Genomic DNA, 9541 nt, shown 5'->3' with positions numbered 1-9541 from the left:
CACAGAATAAGAATTGTGTGTATTGACTCTATTTTTATTTTTCTTGACAAAAATTTACTGTGTTCATCTTAAAGCATTTTCCACTTGAGAGCATCAGTTGATGTTTTCAAGCCAAAAAATATATGTGTGTGTATGTGTGTGTGTGTGTGTGTGTGTGTGTGTGTGTGTGTGTAAGTAGATAAGGATTCTATTTGGAAAATATTTTTCTTCGTTTTCTAACATTTGTGGATTGATTCATTTTACACACATAGTGATTTGAGAAATGACCCTCTTCTACTTCTAACACCCTCTCCTTACTTGGTCACTTCTGTTGCCCATACTTTCAAGAGTTTTTTTTAAATCTCCTAGATTTCTGTTTGATATCTTTTGTGGATTTAAATTCCTTTCTAACCCATTCATTCATGTTTTGTATTGCTTTGTTTTTTAGTTCTAGTTTTTTATTAGTGTCTTCTCTATACTTGTTGATGATTTTGTTTCTTAAATCCATTATCTTTTAGTTTATATCACTGTATAGTTGACTTCATAGATATCTACATAGTATTCCACCCAACCACACAAATCATTCTTTTCAGTAGCATATAAATTTTTTTCAAAAATAGATGACAAACTAGTCCATAAAATATGCTCAAGTCAGCACAAAAGAATCCAAAGTATCCATATTATCAGATTATAGTGCAATGAAAACACCACTCAATGGCAGAAGAAACCATAGAAATAATGCAAATACATGGAAATTGAACAATACTCTCTTGAATAATCAATAGATTGCAGAAGAAATCAAAAAAGAATTTAGTTCCTAGAAGTAAAATAATGCCAATAAAACATACTATAACTTATAGAACACAATACAATGAGTTATAAAAAAGAAGTCTATAGCTCTGAATGCCCACAACAGAAAAACAGAATGAGTCTAAATAAATAACCCAGTCACACACCTCAAGGTCCTAGAAAAATAACAATCCAAATATTAAGCTAGCAAAATGAAAGAAATTATAATCAGAGCAGAAATGAATGAAACTGAGGCTGGAAAAAAAAAACTCAATGAGTTGAAGAGCTGGATTTCCAAAAGAGTAAATGAAAAAGACAAACATTAGTCAAGCTTACCCAGAAAAGGAAAAAAAAAGATTCAAATCAATGCAATTACGAATTTAAAATCCAGAAGATTATTAGTAACTATTTCATGAAAAAAAATTTCCCCTATCTTGAATCTGTCTCACCTCATGGTTTTACTCTATCAAAGTCCCTAGGAAAGGCAGAGTCTTAGGCAACCAGCTCAGGACCCCTCTGTCCCTCTCCCAGAGAGAAATAAATAAATATATTCTTCTCTTAACCTCTGTTGTTCCTAAAATTCATTATTTGATTTTAGAGAACACAAACTCATATCAGATATCTTGTAGGTTGGGAGTTTCATTCCCCTATATCATTCCCTTCTTCCTCTGCTTTTTGGTTGCCATGGGTTAAGCAGCTTTCTTCTACTATGCACTTCCACTATCCTGTTTTTGTCTTGGAGCCAGCCAATCAAGAACAGAAGCTACTGGAAACTGAGTTAAATAAACCTCTCCTCATTTAAATTGTGTCAAGTATTTTGTCTCAGTGATAGAAAATAACTACCAAGAAGAGTGGGGTTGTTTGTCTCAGTGATAAAAAATCACTACAAAAAAAAATTACTACCAAGAAAAGTAGGATTGTTGCAGTGAATGAAACTGACCATACAGTTTAGAAACCTTTGGAACTTGGCTGCTGAAGGAGTTTGGAAAATTCAGAAGATTCCAGCTAGAGAAATTTTAGAATGGTAGAAGCAGAAATTGATGGGAGACACTGGTGGTAGCTGAGGACAGTATGGGCCAGGCTCAAGAGGCTTCAGATCAAAATGAAGACTCTATTGGAAATATTGCTAGAGGCCACCTGTGTTATATTCTGGCAAGAAACTTGTCAAGATTTTTCCCATGCCAAACACTATGTAAAGCTGAATGTAAACATGATACAATGAATAATATGGCAAAGGAAATTTCAAGGTAACCCAATGTTAGGGTTGTGGCATGGATTCTAGTGGCAATATGGAGTGGAAAAAGCAGAACTGAATGATTTGAAAACTTTGCAGTTTTGCCAAGAAGGAAGCATCTGTAAACTGGGACCAAAGACAGCTTTGCAGCTGAAAAGATTATCAATGAAAATCAGCCAACTATTTTGCATCATGACAATAGGAAAGATGCCTTGAGGGCACTTTAGGAAATGGATAGATCTCACCCATTACAGATTCAAGAATCTAAAAGAGTAAGCTCTTTGCTTCAAAAAAGAAAAAGTAGGGGCTGGGGATTTATCTCAGCAGCATAAACACCTGCCTTGCAAACAGGCAGCCGTGAGTTCAATCCCAGATACCGATTTAAAAAAAAAAAAAAGAAAGAAAGAAAAAGTGCCTCCAAGGTAACCTGTTCGCTTAGGTCTACTGAGAGAAGTCTTTCCCTAACTTCAGCCATACAGTCATTCAAAATCCTCTACAGTCATAGTCCAAGGGGACAACACTTTTGCTTTAGTTGGTGTCAGACTTTGGCATCATACACATGGGACTGGTTTCTCTGACATGCACAATACAAGAGTTATGGGGTCACCTCTTAAGCACTCTTTTCTTGCTCTGCTTCTTGAACATCATGAACCCAGCAGCTTTGCTCTTCCATGTCCTTGCACCATGATATGACAGCTGACCATGAACTGAATCCTCTGAAACATGAGAAAAATAAACTTCTCCTTTAAATTGTGTATAATGAGTATTGTGTCCTAACAAAAGGAAAGCTAATACATCTACATAATTTTGTGGATAATGTTTCCATTACTGTGATGGTTAAGCTTAGTTATGTCAATTTGATTGGCTTGGCAACTCAACTACCAAGGGAGCTGGTGAAGCAATGAGAAAGATGACAGAAATACTGCCTGTTTCTACACTGTAGAAGCTCGTTATACTCTCGATGGCCTCTACCTCCAACTTCAAAGCCAGCCACAGTGAGTCAAACTCTTCACAATAGTTAGTTGAACTCTTCACAATGTCTCTGACCCTCTTTTTTGCCTCTTCTTTTATGATTCATTTGATTGGACCAGATCCTTCTGGATAATGAAGAGTCTTCTCCCATCTCTAACTTCTTAGCCTCAGTCATATTTGCAAAGTTGCCATAGAAGTAACATGTCTACCAATTCTAAGGACTAGAGTTTATACATCTTTGCAAGCCTGAGAGCCAATTTGGTAAAGAGAATAACCCTCCCCTCCAAATGTCCACTTCTTATCCCATTGCTGCTATAGAAAATGGTGAGTGATGCAACTCTGATAACACCGAAATAGGAAAAAGGGAGCTGTGAGCCCACCTTGATTTTGCTGTCTGATGAGCCCTGTGTCAGGATCTATTAAACTGCAATATAAATTTTATTATTTATGCCACTGAATTTGTGATAATTTGTTATAGAAGTAACAGAAAATCAATACAATTGCACTCCTTTGCATGCATACCCATCGTGACCCTTTATGTGATGTGCAGCCTGCTCCTTCCAGGGTAGAGGAGTACAGCAGTTGCTCGGCAGGGGAATGAGAAGCCATGAACCTATGTTAGGAAGGTGTGATGTGGGTTGTGTGTGAACCAAGCATGTGCTCTGTATTAGTCAGCTGGAGATGCTATAATGAAACACCACAGATTCAATGGCTTAAATAAATGGTTTACATGTATTTATCATGGTAGTGGAGTCTGAGAAGCCTAAGATAAAGACACAGGGTAATTTAGTTCTCAGCAAGATGCCTCTTTTTGGCTTGAAGATGGCTGACTTCTTGTGGTGCCTTCCTGTGGTAGACTGACACAGTGGGCTCTCATCTCTCTTTTTTTAAAGATACTAATCTCATCATGAGACCCTCGCTCTTAACTTCACGTAAAATAAATCTTCTCCAAATGCCTCAAAATACCATCATTCCACAGCATGCTCCATTGTCTCACTTGGCTTTGCTTACATAACACAGATTCAGAGATAAAATTCTGACCACAGAGCATTGTCTCCTAAGTGTAAGTCCCCTTACTGAGCGTGGTCCAAATACAACTACAGTAGTTCCAAAACCATGAAGTTCCAGCTAGTAGGTACAATCCAGTAGATTGGAGAAATTGAGGTTTATCAACTCAGAAGCAAAGAATATGGGGTAAGTGAGAAAAGATGGTATCCTATATATTAGTAGAGTATTTTACTTTAAATAAGAATATGAATCCTTTATTCTCTGTAATAGGAAAGGTTGGCAGATTATATCTGTATAACCACATAAATTATTTTATGTGATTATAATGTCAGATATTAGCTCTCTTCCTATTTCTTCTGTTTTTTTACTATTATAAGGAGAGCATCAGTATTATAAAAAGAAGAAAGGAAGAATTAGGAACAGAGAACAAAACATGTAGGGCTGCAAAAACAGAAGGTATGGAATATTCATCTGGGAACGTGCTAGGATTTATAGAATTCCTATGAGGAAGTGATCAGCAATCTAGGGTGAAACTAATGGGTCTTTAGCCAATTCAGCAACTTATTAAGGGCTACAGAGTAGATAATGAGTTGGGTTAAAACATGTTGCATTTTTGTCAAGCGAGTCTCACAAAGGAAAAGAGAAGCAAGAATCCTAAAGGAACATGAGAAGGGTTATAGTGATAAAATATAGTTTATGCCACCTGGTGGCAGTTCTCAATTTTAGTTTAAATTGTCAAGGTTTGTTCTAGCCTCTGACTTGCACATTTAAGAGCAGCAATAACCCCAAGAACATTTCTGTTAGTTGGTGCTAATTTCCACAGCCTTTTCTGGAATTTAGGTTAGGATATGAAGGTTGCATCCTCTGTCTTCTAGTTTTACCAAAAGGGTTGTCTGCTATTTGTTCACCTGGCTTTACTCTCTCCTAACTTCCACCCTACACAAAATAAATCATTCCTGTATACTTAAGAATATCAAGTGGAAGGCTAGATCCAACAGTCAGTGGGGCAGTGCCTACATTCTAGAGCTCAATACATCTTATTCCAAGGCAATGCTATATTTTATGTCATGAAACTAGGAGAATGAATATTAGTTAAAAAACAAAGGAGTTACCAGAACTGAAATTTGGAACCCACCAAGATTTACAGGTTCTCGTTCCTTGCTTTAACTGTTCGTTCCATGGTGATAACCTAGGCAGCTTGTCCAGGCCACACTGAGTGATGAGGAATTTTCCGGAGCCTCAGACAAAACATACAGTAGAGAGCCGAGCCTGTCTGTAACACTGGCAGAGGGAAATGGGTGCACAATGATTTCAAGCTGAAGTCCTGTCAGGGCAACTTAGTGAGAACCTATCTCTAAATTTAAAAAGTTAATAAATAAATGTATGTATTTCTGGGAATGTAGCTCTGTGGCAAAACATCTCTGGGTTTGAGCCCTGATATCTGAGGTGAAAACATATAAAATAAATTTCAAAAAGTTCAAAACTTCCTTTATTTGTTACTATATTCCATATTTGTTACTATAACATTAAAGAAATAAAAGCATGCGAGTGGACTGCAGCTGAACTCGGACACACCTGAGTCTAGACCTTACTTTATTGTAACCAGACTTATTCCACTTCACTAAAACCCTGTCTTTTAAGCTCATTCTTCCCAATGTTCTCCTTCCATTACTTTCTCAAACTCAGTAGGAATGCCAAGGTGTTAGATGCCAAACAGTAAGAACTAGAAACAAACACATTTGCATGCATTTGCAACAACATGCTGATCTCTGCCTTCCACAACACTCTGGAGAAAACAAACCAGATCCTCCCATATCCCCAGGAGATCTAACTTATCTCAAATGTTCTAAATCCACAGGACTACAACCAAGGTGGAGTGGCCCTCATCTGGTTTACTTGGTTACCCCTACAGCAGTCAAAGTTGCTGGACTCCCATCCTGTTTTCACATCACTCAGGCTAAGAGGTGCCCTCCCAGCCCTAAATCTGATCATTCTGAGTGGTCATCTCATCTTCTGTTGCCCACCCTTCTCGTCTCACAAAGGCCTCGCAGCCACAGTTAACAGGCTGTCATATTTTGTTATCCACTTTGGTTCCTAATTCCTTACATTCTATTAATGATCATTTTTACAGGACTCTTTAACAGTACTGCCTACAGACTCCATGTCATGCATACCAGAGACAAGCCTTACTGACCTACCTCTTAATTTTTATGCTTTCAGATGGGGGACTAATCACCTCTCATAACATCATTCCTCCTAACCTCACACTTATTTTTCAGAATTCTGCCTTACCGTGGAAATGTTCCTACCTCAACGTCATCCTGATATAATGACATGTCTAAATCAAAGGCACCTTTCCTTCTGTCTCACCTGGGTCCTTAAATACGACAATGCCATGTCTCCTCATAACATCTTGTCTCTTTGTTTTTCCAGTCTAACATACGTGCATTCACCAGTGAAGTTGTCTTGGCTAAAACACCTGGCACCAGCTTCTACCTGGGCATCAACCGTCATCCCGTCGACTCCCCTAGGCTCCAGTACAGCGCCCTCTGACAGCAGTAAGTAGTTAAAGAGAGAAATCTTTGCTCCTTTTCATAATAATAATCATAAGATGGGATATGAAAGGGTTTTGGCCCAGGCCGGACACTGTAACCGGAACCAGGAAGCGCCTATCTCCCCCACCCTTAGGAATTTACCTGTGACGCCATCTTCCCCTCCCCTGGGAATTTGTCTATGGCGCCAAACCTAGGACCAATGGGCTACCCATGCATCCCTGATGCCCCCTTAGGTTCCACCCCAAACCTAGGCTACTCACATACCCTCCACGCCACGTGTCCGCTGGAGAGATTGCCGGACTCCAGAGGTGGGGGGTGCCCGTCATCTCTCTCTGTGTTCTCAGTATAAAGGCCACTTTTTGTTTTATACTTCTCATCTTTTGGAAATATTTTTCATCTTTTGGAAATAATCCTATCATTTTCCTCAGGAATATATGCATACATATAAATGTTTGCATTTAACTCCAAAGGATTCTTAGATCCACATTATTAAGAAATTCTGAGGTAAAAAACCACTAACCTGCTAGACATAGTGGTGTATGCCTATAATCCCAGCACTGAGGAGGCTGAGGCAGGAGGATCACTGTTAGAGGCCTGCCTGGGCTACATAAACAAATTCAAGGCCAGCCTGCCTCCTAAAACACCTAAATAAATAAATAAACTAACCTAAACAACCAAAGATTCCATGTTCTGTTAATTATCTCCATGGCTTTGGGGATACTGGTAAGATATTTGAATTATTTCACCTAAAAATGTACTGAAAGTTTCAGTGATAATTATTGAGAAATGACCCCATGTTTACCACTGGAAAAATGTAGATAAAGGATTATTTGCCACGATGCAAGATTATTTTTTACTGGAAAAGGAAAAATAAACTTTTACCATAGAACTGTCACAAGCTTATATAAATGAACCAAATGGCAATAGTGGAACAAATCTGATGTTACACATCTCTGAATGTGATGAATTGCAAAATATGATCTATGAAATATCCTTGTCCATTCCTTTCAGTCTGAAGTATTCATGCTTCTATAACTTGCAGTGTAGACAAAATACAAAATCTAGATGTACAATTCAGATTAAGATCATTCTTCAGTGTAATTGATTAGCTATTTTAAAGGAAAAAAATTGTATTACTGTAGGGAAATCGATTAGAAGTTTTAAATTAAAAGAGATCAAAGAAACTTAAAACCTATCTTTGAGGAGCAATGATTCCTAGGACCATGTTTTAAAACAAATTTTATACAAAAAAGCATTTTATGAAGTTAGTGAAATCTAAATATTGACTAAGTATTGCACAACAGTAAACAAGAATTACTTCAAAGGTGGGTCAAAGGTACATACAGGACAATGTCCTATGGGAGATTGTTATACACTAACAAAAAGAGCTTCACTATGTTTGTGTTATGCCCAAGTTATATGATCAAAGTACCTGTAGCTCTGTCATATTGTTCTATATGTGCCTTTTTCCTGGGTGACCTACTTGATATGTTAATCATTGCTTCCTCTGCAAAGGACTGTAAATTCCTGGGAATCTGACCTAATTGATATGTTAACCACTGCTGCCTTCTGCAAATGACAGATGTTATCTAAAATTGAGTGCTAAAATAAGTTGACAAAGGATTGTAAATTCCTGCAAGACTTCTCTGTCCTCTACAAAGGGAAACAAAGGTCTTCCTCATTCTTTAGCAGATCAAAGATTTTCTCATTTCCTGATCCACTACCATAACCCCTTACTTTGTAAATCGTGCTTTCTACAAAAAAGTCTAAATTAAAGTTTGGAGGGAGACACACAGCTTTTGTAAACTCCAACTGCACTGTGTCGCTGGGCCCAGGATAAAATAAATCAGTGCTGCTTTTTTAAAAACATGTCTTGCCCCATTTTTTGGACACCAAGTTGGGGGAGCTCTGGGGGGCTTGTTTTTGGCTACAAGAAGACATTTGTATATAATGATAAGGAGTGTCTTATGTACAATTTGCAATTCTGATCAAACAAAAACTACATACATATATGTATACATATAAATACATGATAAATACGACTAAGTATTTGAACTGTGATGGTATGTATGATTTTTGTTTACCTTTTCTGAATTTAAAATATTCAGAATAAGTTGGAAAAAAGTAAATGTACTTCCCACCCATCTCTAAGAGTCCATTTCGTGTTTTATCTGTAAAGTTTTCTTGTGATCCTAGGATAAAACTCGGTTCTCCACTCTCCAAATTTCCCTGATATTTTGAAATTTAGCACTTAACTTTCTGCCTTGTTGGGGAACATATTGTAAACTCCTAGGGGACAAAGTGAGGGAGTACAATTATAGAAATTAAACAATTAAACAATTAAATTAGAATGAATTTTATGGACGGTTCTTAATAACAAAAGAAAATGTTAAGCTAAAGCAAAACGATTTAAAGGTGAGATGACAAAAGCTTCAACTAGAATGGCAGCAGTGAAGGTAAAAGTCCTGGGAAAACGGGAAATGTTTAGTTTCCAGGCCTGGCTTGCCTCTAGGGTTTTATTAACTTTCAGAACTAGTGTGAGACCCCATCTGTAAATACCCAAACCTGCACAGCTTTCTACCCACAACTACCGACTCCGACAGGGTCTAAGGGCAAGGCAAAGTGACTTTACAGCAGAACTCTTCTGAAACCCATTCACTGAGCGCTCCTGGAGCTTTGCACAGCCTCACCCTTCACCTCGATTTCCAAAGACACCTCAAATCCCCGCATGAGCGGAACAAATCGCTCCCGGGATGTTCGCAGAGGCCAAGTTTCTCTAAGCAACTAACTAGCAATTGTTTACATTTTTCTGACACAAGCACCCTCTTGGCTTTAGCTCAGGTTTGACAGGCGAGTGTACTTTGAACCTCGGGATTAAAAGTTCAGCCCACAGCTGTCTCTGGGTAACTGTCCGCAGACCGGACCGCTATGTGGGATGACCTCCCACAGAGTCCAAGACAACAGGCCAAAGCGCTTCGGGGACGCCCCTGAGCGCCGCCCTCTT

The sequence above is a fragment of the Cavia porcellus genome, unplaced genomic scaffold (genome assembly GCF_034190915.1).
Source record: "Cavia porcellus strain 051 isolate PalLab524CR breed Dunkin Hartley unplaced genomic scaffold, mCavPor4.1 scaffold_1, whole genome shotgun sequence".
Lineage (NCBI taxonomy): Eukaryota > Metazoa > Chordata > Mammalia > Rodentia > Caviidae > Cavia > Cavia porcellus.
The sequence above is the reverse complement of the archived record's forward strand: the minus strand, read 5'-3'. Positions refer to the sequence as shown.